Here is a 12,566-nt window from a genome sequence, read left to right as displayed (position 1 = left end):
TATATTATATGTACATATATGTACACATATATGTACACACACACACATATATATATATATATATATATACACACACACACATATATGTTCATATATGCACACATATATTTACACATGTGTACATATATGTACACATATATATATGTGCATACATATACCTATATAGGTACATATATGCACGTATATATGTACCTATATGTTCACCTACAGTATAATAGTAAAATTAAAATCCATAGCAGCTAGGCAACATAAATAAAAGTCCAAAATGTAGAAATGTACATTATTTATTTACTCAAGATCAATCAAATAGGACAAAACAAAAAATATGAGCTAGACATCATGTATGACAGTCAAAAATGAGATATGAGCTACAAAAAGACCAGATCCTGCCATTAGCTATATAGAAGACATATCTTTTATATATAGGGCTTATATGTGGATATGAAGAAGCAATACAGGAGACCTATATTTCCTGTATATGCACATATATGCACCCTAATTTACCTATATGTGGCATATATGCAGCATATATGCAGTATATATATACACGCATATATGCAACATATATGCAGTATATATATGGCATATATGCAGTATATATGCGCATATATGCAGCATATATGCGCATATATGCAGCATATATATATTATCATATATGTGCATATATGCAGCATATATGTGCATATACACTGCATATAGGTTTCATATATGTGCATATATCCACATATAGGTTCTTTCCATGTGGGTATTTGTGCAACATGCACAGATGCTTAATGAGGAGCTTCAGCCCTGGGACTTGTCTCACAGTAAATGAGACACATGTTATTTATGATGCATGCTAATTAAAGCAGCATGTCTGACTAGTTTCATCTGTAAAAAAGGTCAGAGGTCAGATTTTTAGTTTTATTTAATAATCTGCACCAATAATCAATAATGATTGGAGTTAATAAACTAATTATCTGATCTAATAAAATAAACTTTTAACAGAAATATTTAAAAAATAAAATGTATTTTATTTCAGCTAGTTGACAAGATTTCTCATTTCATTTAGTTTTCTTAATAAAATAACTAAAACTAAAAAATTAATGAAAACTAAAGACATTTAAAATAAACAGGAACTATGATACTAAAATAACCCTGCTATTCAGTGCTTTTAGCCTAATCATTTTTGTAATATGTTTTCTAATAGTTTGTTTATTTGCTTATTTGAATCAGTTATTATTATTTATTTCTTATATTAGTACCTCATTACGAATTTATAAAATATATAATGAACAAGATGCTCATCAGACATGCCAAGCTGAGAAAGCAATTAGGAAAAATTACTACCATATACTGAAACTTTTATTTATTTATTTTTTGAAAAAGTGTGAAAGATGGTTACAGTTTCATGAAAGCTTCCCACATAATAATCTTTGGATAATTAATAGACCCAATAAAGCATCTAAACCAGCATAAAATATGTGATCATTTCAAATAATCACATAAAAAGTTCAACTGCCTTGAACAACACATACATTTAGCAGAAATATCAAAGCTCCAGACTTTAATCAAGTGAAAATGTCAGTATTGATGTCACTGTGTGCAAAGAAAGAGGATGTTCCGGTCCTCTCCGATGACATCAGCAGCTCAGTATCTTTGAAATATAAAACATGCATGAAATGAGTGTAGCACTGTTATCTGACATGTAACACAATAATAAAGTATCACACTGCTGTAGTTAATATGATATACTAACAGTGCAGAACAGTGTACTCAATAGAGATTTCATCAACCCCTGTGATAGACAGCTGACTAAATATAGATTTATGCAAGAACAATGCATTTCTATGAGAATCACTCCAGGCTGTGGATGTACTGTAAACCATCATAGAGGAAAGATGAATGAGAGCCAGTGAAATGTTACTTGGTGAACTTTTAAAGCTTGTGGCTATTTGTTTCAACTCACTTTTGTTTGGTCCATTGTTGACTTTCATTTTCATGTTTGCTGGCAGATGTGCAGCACCAGCAATCCTGCTAATATTCCGTAGAGTCTGTACACTGACACCAAATCCTGTAAAGCAGCAAGAGTTCATTAAGACGTCAGTATAGATATTTTCTCCCAGTCAAATGTTGAGAAAGTTTGGTTTTTGATTTGCTGTTTGGCCTGCAGCGTTCTTGGTAAAACAAAGCCAAACAAATGCTTGTTCAAAAGATGTTCCTTGAAGTTTCTACAGACCCAGTTTTGCTTTAGGCAAATCTGGGCATCTTTCCTGTCATCGTTTCTTTTGTGTGTCTGCTCAATTATTCATTCCTTTATTTTATGCCATGAGGGCTTTTTGTAATCAAATGTCTGTGGATAACACAATAGAGAGTTTATGCCACTGTACTGTATTCCCTTGATTGGAGAAATCTTTGGACTCATAAACACTGCCATCTGAAATCGAAAAAAGCCATAAAAAACAATTACATTTATGATAATAAACATACTTTACTATTATTTGCAACCAATTTTATTTTGGTAGCACTACACATTTTTTAGGGAACAATGGAGTAATTTTATGCCTCAGGAATTAAGTGGATTGTAAAAACTAAGTGTTACATTCCAGAATCGAGCCAGAGCATTTTAATAGCTATGGCTATTGGTTAACATTATCCATTTTACATGAATCTCTGGAATACTCAACTCTGAATGGTCAAAAATAGCATCATTCAATGTTCATGTATTTCTTCATATTCATATTATTCCATTGTTAAGTTGTTTGTCAGACCATCCATCCAGTATGTTATGTATCTTGTCACACCACAGACTGACACTTTCAGATTGTATTTAAAATGACCTCTGAAGACTTCAGGACTGCTGTTTGGCATATGTGCTCACCGGTGCTCAAGAATCACATGGTAACTTACTGTACAAATAGTATTCGAATGTAGCATTGTAGTCGAAATCTGGGGTTGGTTTCACATCTTCATAATCTTCATCGCCTAATGTGGTACCTGAGAAGATTTGACAAACACATTTCTCTTTTATTGATCATCAAAAGAGCTTTATAGTTTTTATACAACAGTAACCACTATTTGCAAGTGATAATGTACAGTTAACCAACCATTATTGCAAAAAAAAAAAAAAACTTTTCTCTGAATCAGTTGAATGGGTGTGAAATACTATTATAGTTTTTATATTAGTTTTTCTTTATTTTCTGTTACAATTTTAATTAAAAGTTTTAGTGTTTTTATATGAAGTGGAGTTTTTTTATTTTTATTAATATGTCTATATTGTTTTTATAAATTTGATATTTCAGGTTTAGTTTTAGCTGTTTTACTTTCTTGATTCAACAGTCATATATTTCTTAATGACATGTCAGTTCTCACACATATTTAAATACAGAATGCCAAGATTGACTAGGCAACCATGAAATAAAAAAAAAATTTTAAATACATCCTTGAATTGTGTTAATGCCATTATAACTTTTTTAAGTAAAACTATTTGGCTGTTGGGTAACTATTATTTATTGTGTTGATATCATCTTTAGCTTAAGCCAAGAATATAGCAGTTATGATTTCTCTATTCTCCAGCCTCCCAAGAAATGATACACTCAAAGAGAAGAAACGGCCAGAGGACTGAGTCAAAGATTTACAGGAAAGCACCCTGTGGAGTCTGTATTTTATGGGTCAGCAACTGTTTTAGCCTTAGAGCTGAAAATCAAATGGACCTTACAATTTGTATGGACTTTTCTGTTTGAATCAACTTCTGTGGCCTTCTAATCTGAACATTCTTTCTTTCATGCATTGGTACTTTCCTATTTTATTTCAGCAAAGCGTCTATGAAGCGTGCCATTGCAAGCCCACTGTGTCAGATTCTCAGGTGAACTGGACGTTCACATGGTCCAGTAGAAAAGACCTCCTCATAGAATCTGTCCCACCAGAAAAAAATTAGACAGGCCTTGGCAAACTCTGTCATTTTGGCAGGCTCATTTGCCTTAATTTTACAACAGGCAGAAACATGATCTAGATGTGCTCTAACCTTCAGCTAAGATTGAAGAACCATTTTTTCCCTCCTGAAATATCCTTTCATCCCTCTTTTTTGTTTTATTTTGTAATTGAGACACACTACCTTGGGCTATAGTTTGTTGAGTGAAAGATGAAGCCAGTACAGATATGTTTCTTCATGTTTTCTCGGTTAAATCACAGGCCCTGCAATACACTGAAAGAGTTGTCATTGCAAAACTCACCCCCGATTCACCTTAAGCAGTGCTTAAGAACAGGATGTGCCAAGAACGGGGCTAAAGCATTCTCAAATTCTTGCGTGATTCTTTGAAGATGAAGATAACGGTTGCAATATTGCGGTGGAAATTCCCTGCAAATGTCATCTATGTGAACAATGCCAGTCATGCCCCTCCATCACAGATAAGGACCAAAGCTGGCTCATTTCTGTCACCCTTCAGATGGGCATCAGCACAAGCAAAACACATTTCTGTCACATCAGAAACAAGATGTCTTAAATTATTACTTCAAAGAATTCTCAAACGGCTACATTTATTTGATTAAAAATACAGTAAAAAGAGAAATATTGTGATATATTATTACAATATAAAATATCTTACTACTATCTTAATATATTTTAAAATCGAATTTATCCCTGTGATGGAAAAGCTGAATTTTCAGCAGCCATTTCTACAATCGTCAATGTCACATGATCCTTCAGAAATTGCTCAAATATGCTAATTGGTGCTCAAGAAACATTTCCTATTATTATCAATGTTGAAACCAGTTGTGCTGATTCAGAATTTTGTGAAAACCATGATAAATATTTTTTATTAATACAAAGTTTAAAGAAAAGGTCATTTTTTAAGGTAATTAATTAATTTATATTTCAACGACTGTGTCCTAAAAAATCAAAGTAAGCACATCAATGTTCCTGAAATGTGATATTTCTCAGTAATAACTGAGACACAGTATTGTTCTCTTACCGCTTGTTGTCAGTCACCCTATCACATTTTGTTCCTCAAATTGTCAAGAGAAGCTGTAAAACAGCATAAAAGCATTCTGACATTTATTTGGTGGCCTACTTTTCTGCTAAATAAACCCAAGTAAGCTTAAGGCAAATCCATTCTCAAAAGAAAACAAATATAGTTGAAGAACTATGAAGGGAAAACCATTTCCAAGACATAAAATATAAGGCATGAAATATGTTGCTGTGCAGAAGAAATGTATAGACATAATGGCATCCTATGACATGTGTGAAGGTCCTCTAGCTCTGTGACAGCTTAAGGGGAACAGTTTTGTACTTACCCCAGTTCAGGGGCAGCAGTAAAGCCCCAGTGACCCAGAGAGAGAGCAGCCGTGTGAACATGCTGGAGGAGACAGAACAACTGACTGTGGTCCTGACTATGTGTCTGACTATCTTTATATGAGCACATGCTGAAGTGAAGGGTGGGACACATGACTGGGGAGGGCTTGAAAAGGTTTCGGGAAAACTTGTGATAGCATTGCTAGATTGGTCATTCATTTTCAGTTGCGTAACATTTCCAGCCAAAAGTCCATCGCTTCAGGTTTCATGCTCTTTATTGTTCTTTAAAAGTCTCTGGAGCTTTTTTTTTTTTTACCAGTCATGTGTAAACTTGCGAAAGCATTGCTAAACTGGTCATTCATTTTCAGTTGTGTAACATTTCATGCCCAAAAGTACTGTATTAGCCTTTTTAATTTAGTGATTATTTAAAGCTGTTTGCAGGTTCAAATACTTTGCATTAATTTCATTTTTATGCTCTGTAATTTTCTTTAAAAGTCACTGGAGCTTTTTTAAAAGAATATGAAACCATGAGGTTTACACACTGACAAATCCAAACACGATCTAGCCGTCTACCGGTAGTTTCATCTTGGCATTTTTCACTTGATTTAAATGAGCTTTCACACTTTCATGGACTGAATGTTCTTAACATAAACATCAGACTCGCTTGAATGAAATGAAAACAAAGGATCCTAGGAAGATGAGAAGGCTCTAATCAGATGGTTTTTTAGCAAATATATTACTTTGTGAGGATTGTTTTCACAGTCTCACATAAGATAACTACTTCTAAGGCCATTTCTGTTTTTCTTTTCTTTTTTTTCTACTCTGTTTCTAGAATGTTTCCCGTGTATTTTTAACATAAGAAGATGGGGTAATTTTTCTCATTGTCAGTTTCGTCCACATCTCTGTTTAATTTTCCAAATACTATATAAATATTTGGATGCAATGTTGTTTTTGCACTTCAAGTTTCGTAGCTGTGAGCATTTGTGGTAAACCTTTTGGCCAGCGTCATCCGAGAAATTAGAATGGACAAGTTCTGACAAATATCTTGAAGTCACCACTTTCCCTTGCCAACATCAACTTCAGGTTGTGATTGATTTTATTTTAATAATGCAAAAATAAAAAAATTCCAGCCTGCTGACTGAACAGATTTCATATGGTCCATTTTGTTCCAAGTACATTAATCCCCAGGACAGGGTGATGTTATGAAAGGTATTCAAAATCAGTGTTCAATGTGCTAATCAAAAACAATCAGGTCTAACACCAGGGACATGCGGTCAGGGTAGGCAGGGTAGGCAGTGCCTCACCAAAGGAAATGTTGACATTACATTTATTAATTCCAAGAGCTTTATTAATTCACCACATTATTAATTGCATTAATTTTATTCCAAATATTATTTTTTGTAACAAAAATGTTCAGGAATACACATAATATACTCATTTTGCCATTGTTTGCTCCTAAAAACCGTTGTTTCATGCAGGAAATTCAAAAGCCATGGCCATTGAGGCAGAGGTGAGCGGTGCCTCTTTGGTCCATAGAACGTAGTTTATGTAGATTTGCGCATGCGCAGTCAGTTCTCATGCTGTCTTGAATTATCAACATTGAGGCAGAGACCGAGCTTGCTTCATGTCACGTGATCTACTCGCTCTCACTCAATCCGCGCGCTTCCCGAATACTAGTATACTTGCGTGTCGGTGTGTGCGCCTAGCAGTTTGTAGGAGCGAATAAGCTGTTTTTGTACTTTAAAGCTGTACTGCTGACGCAATGTTTTCTGACTGTAGCCTGGTGCGCCGTCACCAGACCAAAAGTGTGTGTGTGTGCGCGCCGTGGCTGTCTGTGCGCGTTTGCGCATTTTGATGGAGTGACTAGGCTGCCGCGCCGCCTCCTTCTCTGTGTCCCGCACAAAACATTTGTTTGTTGTATAAGTCATAAGATAGATGTGTCCATTAATTTGATTATTATATTTGATTGTGCATTAGCCTCACATGACTGACTTTGCTGAATGCAGGCAGATCTGATGATGCCTAAAATGAACTTGGGTTGCTAAATTAACTGAATGAATATATGAACATATATTCCACACATTGATAGGTCACAGCCTACCCATGACAAGATTTCACCGCACGTTGCTGTCTAACACCATAGGCCCTGGAACATTCAGGTTCAAACTAAATCGAGGCCTGTGTCGGGGTTGAATCTTTCCACAAGATGACGCCAAATAGCCTTCTACAATTTCATGCCTTTCAGAACCAAATGTCTTATAAACACACAGACTCATATTAAGGACCTCACGAGAAAACAAGCTTACAAATTTTTTTTTTTTTTTTTTGAGAATGTAAAAATGCAGAAAGTTTTCTGTGAGGGGTAGGTTTAAGTTTAAGTATGTATGATAGAATATAAGGTTTGTACAGCATTAAAATATATATATATATATATATATATATATATATATATATATATATATATATATATATATATATATATATATATATATATATATATATATATATATATATTATGCCTGTGTGTGTGAGCGCATGTGTGGTATTGTTGAGGTTTTCGTAAATAGCCTACAACTGTTTATGGTAATCATTCATTGGACACACACCATTGGTTTATTTTCCTGTTTTAATTCAATAGGCAAATTACAGCTAATTATTTTTAGCATTACATAGCCTATGTACACAAAAACACCATAAACATTACAGATAACATCTGACATACCACTTAATTTATCCTAAAAACTAATCCTGTGCCACTGATGTGTTGCAAATCGGGTGATTTTATGTCAAAGTTTTGTCTCAGTCAATAAATGCCCTCTGTAGAAAAAAATATTTCCATTAATCAGAACATCAATCCTCTTGTTTGATATTACATAAGGAGTAATGTTTATAGTGCTGCCTCAATCAGTAGCAATCTACCTATAGGCCGTATTTATAAAATCTCTCCAAAGCACATGATAGTCATACTATAAAAGATGAATATGTATGGTGAGGAATACATCTTTTATACATCTTTCCCCTCGTTTTACATTAGGCTATACAAATACAGAAGAAAGACAATGGATAAAGCATATTACATGTCTCCTAGTGTCAACATCAGGACTGCAGAACTGACTCCTCCCCCTCAGTTTCCATCAGCAAATCATTCTGTCGTACAGAGGTCACAGGTTAGTGGACAACTGTCCAGATTGGAGCTTTCCAGATCACAAATTATTTCTTTATAGATTCATGTAATTATAAACATCCTCAAATGTGGACAAAAAAGCTTTAAAACATTACTTGGACTTTATCTCCTTTCTGTTAAGTGTGTGTTGATGCCCCCATCAGTCCCCCTGTAGTGTCTTATGGGAACATATGGACAAGCTCAACAGCTGTGGGGTTTCGCCCTACTGGACCTTTGAGATGAATTATTGTTTGGTACCATTGTATCCCTTACCATGGAAGTTGCCATGGAAACCCTTCTCACCACTTTAAGAGTGCTGGTTTTGGTTGTGAAAAGGTTTTTATACTATTAGTTTTTATACTATTTATTTGTTCATTCATTTTTTACTAAGCATCTTGGTACTATTAATGATTGATAACTGAAGATTTTTATACTATAATCAGAAAAAATCAGATCTGTCTCTCTGTTGTAAATCTAATGTAATAGCTGTGTTTTTTTAGAACATGTTAACTGGTTATTAGCTGGTCCAAGCTGGTTTTTGGAACATGCTGGGTGGTCAGCCAACCAATAACAGCTAATGACCAGTTTAGACCAACTAGAAACTAGCTAGTCACTACCATGTTTAAAAAAAAATAAATAAAAAAAAAAAACAGTTTAAGCTGGATATTACAACAGTAAACTGCTTTCATAAACCAATAACATTTACAATTCTTTGCAGAAGCAAAACTTGCGTCAGTATGGCATGAGATATGATCACACTTGTCTGAGACAGTCTTATTATAATAGTATAGAGATACTATTGTAGTTTTTATTAATATTTTAATAATTTTTTTGTTTTTAATAATTTTAGTTTTAGTAATCAAAAATTACTCAAGTAATTAATTCATTTGATTTCAGTTGAAGTTATTTTAGTACTCCTAATCATTACTGATCACCATTGTATATGTATGTATGTATGTATGCACCAGGAGCTCTTAAAAAACAGAACAAATTCCTTGTGTGGAATAAAAACCTAATTTTAATTCTGATCTGATTCTGATTAAACTAAACAAAATTGTGAACTAGCCTGGGTTTTTTCTTTTTCTTTTTTTTATGTTTTCAACTATAATATCTCATGTCTGAGATAAAGCACTCATGGAGACCATCCTACAGCTACAGGGACTGTGATTAGGAAGAGCCTGGTAACGCCTTCTCACTTCTGTGGGGTGTGAAGAATGCACACCCCTTGACACAGTCCTAACTAGGTGAAATGTTCCTGTCATGGCAACACACCCTATATGGCTCATATATAGCTAATCCGTGGCTTCTACTGTCACTTGTCTGTCAGTCTTAGGTTTCAAGCCACATGTGGTTTGGCGCACACAGCACCTGCTAAGTTTTGTTCTGTTCTTATAATTAGTATATATGTACAAGTTGGGTTTTTCTTGTTTATTGCTTTATTTAACTGTAAACGTGTAAACCACACAAGAACTGTGGTCATAATTAGTAATTTAATCAAATTATTAATATTGAAAAAATGATATTCATTTTCAATATTTCATTTTTATGTAATATATAATTATTTTTTACATTTTAGATCATATCTAGGCTGGTTTGAATACAAGAATAATTATCAATAATCAATTTAGAGATATAATAATATGTATGTTGAGTGAATTTATAGCATATAGTGTGATAGACCGATATGTTAACAAGGGATATTGTTCTGATAAACAATTCTGGTTAATTTGCCCATGTGATTTTAAGTATTTTTAGATAAATTTAAGATTTTGTAAATTAAGCATATGTAATTTAATGAGACAGACAAAATGTTCTACATTTTGTAGTTCAGATATGAACACTCAGAATTCAGGGATGTTAAATGAGGATCACTTTAATTGCACAAGTGGTTGTGTCTCAAGTACATCAAGTGATTAGCAAGAGAAGAAAAGACATTTGAGTATCTAAGTTGTTTACCAGCAGCTTGTAACTAACTGTCCATCTGAGAGATTGTGTTTGTGAGGATAATGGAATCGAAAAATTCCAAAAACATTCAGGTTTTCATCAGTATTAATGTGCATGTCTCTAACTTAAACCTTCAAATAGCCAGACTCTGCAAAATCAATTGTTTGTTCCTTTCTGATTGCATAAGACTTTTTTCCCAGTGGCATTCTAGCACTGACTCACTAAATTCAACATCCCTATGCAAAATTACTAGTCTGACCACAATCACACAGTCAAAAGCTAAATGAGAGATTACCCTCTTCATTCACATTTTATCAAAGGTCTGTAGAAGTTCAGAAAAATAGCGACAACAGGTGAACAATCTTATGGCATACATAAATAATTTGAAAAAGCATGAAGGAAACATCAGCTCACGTGGTTTGTGATGTCAACTTAAAGTAAACGACAATGTGTCCTAAATGACTTATGTATGACTATCAAACTACAGGAATAAATTGGCTCGGTTTCTGTTATTTGTGATAAGACCTGTGTGTTAGGAAAGATGTCAGGATTGGTTTTGATGTAATTTAATATGACACTAATATGATCCTGGCTACATGACAGATGCGTGGGTAATTAGATTCACCTACCGCTGGCACTGTCAGAAAAAAATCAGATCATAACACAGCCAGCTGACCAAACAAAACCAGTTCAGAAAAGATCACATGACATTGCTCTGATTGAGATAAGAGTTGTACAAGGTAAAGAAAACCTTTGGCATCTGTGCAGCGATAATATGATAAGAATATAACTTAAAATGTGAGGCTAGTGAATAAAAACAATTATTTAACTGTATAAAAAAAAGCTAATTACCTAATTACCTGTGCTTTATTACCTTTGGAAGCGGAAATTTACAGTTATTTTTAATGACACGATTCTAGAAGCAAGGAATGTCCGGTTGAGTTGTGTTTCCAGGGAAGTGGTTTTCTAAGTCAAACATTACTCTACAAGTCTTTCTCTACAAAAAAGCACTTTACAATAAAATGTACAAAAAGTATAACACTGTTTATAATCAAGTTTTCATAACAGAACAGGTTGACCTGTGCCCATAGAATTGTGCAAACACATTATTTAGCTACAAACTGTAAAACAAGGTGTTTTACACTGGCAAGACGTACCATTTGGTCGTTTTAACGCTATACCGTAGTGCACGCTGCCAATAAATCCTGATACCTGTGGATTATTTCAAGTTTATAGGTGGGGGAATCTCAGTAAACTTGTCTGGGTCACATTTTACACCAAAATAAAAAAATAAGTATTAGAAATTATATATTGCATAAAGGAAATGAATTAAACGGGACTATTGTTATTTTAATTTTTTTATGAAAGTGGTATGCACTGGTAATTTACTCTATTCAGATTTTTTTGTAAAGTAGTACAATAAAATTATATTTAAAATTATTTTTTAACATTATGTGTCCGCATAAATTTAATACAGGATGGGTAATTGTGCTTAATTTTCATAAAAATAAAGAAAATTAAATTATTTTCTAAATTACAATAGAAATAAGCTTCCTTTACTCGAGGCAAAATACAGTTTCTTTCTTTTCTCACAGAAATTTTGATGTGAAATATGACTCATGTCCATGTTCTTGACCGTTTTCTTGAGTTTCACCCGTGCAATCTTGCATAGTTCCCCAGAGCCAAAATTCCTGCGAAGCAAAGCGCAAGCAAAATAAAATCCTGCTTTAAAAGCTTCTTTTGAGGTGCAGGCAACTTGCAGGCAAAAATTTTGGACGATTAAAATATACAAGCATTCAGAGTCTTTAAAGAGTTTGAAAAGAAGGTTGCATGTGCCCTTTTGAAAATACACTAAGGCAGCTTTTGATTTTGAGAGAAACCAACATTTTGGAAATACCACTTAGGTGTAAAGATTTGGAGCTACACGACCAATGTTTCCCTGCCTACAGTAGATTGTCTGTTCTGCCTCTTAGGTTTAAAAAGATGGCTTGCCAGTGTCACTCTCGTTTTACAGCATTCTCCATAGTGCAAATGTGTAATTATTATTAATAGTTTCCTTTACTGCATGGAGTCTAGTCTTTAATGGCAGCTGTTTCGTCCTCCACTTTCCACAGCAACACTGGCACCAGATGTCATATGTGTTCATGTTCATGGCTTTGTTCACAAATAGAGCCCATAAAGACCACGCTG

The sequence above is a fragment of the Carassius carassius genome, chromosome 24 (assembly GCF_963082965.1).
Source record: "Carassius carassius chromosome 24, fCarCar2.1, whole genome shotgun sequence".
Taxonomy (NCBI): domain Eukaryota; kingdom Metazoa; phylum Chordata; class Actinopteri; order Cypriniformes; family Cyprinidae; genus Carassius; species Carassius carassius.
Note: the sequence above shows the minus strand (reverse complement) of the source record.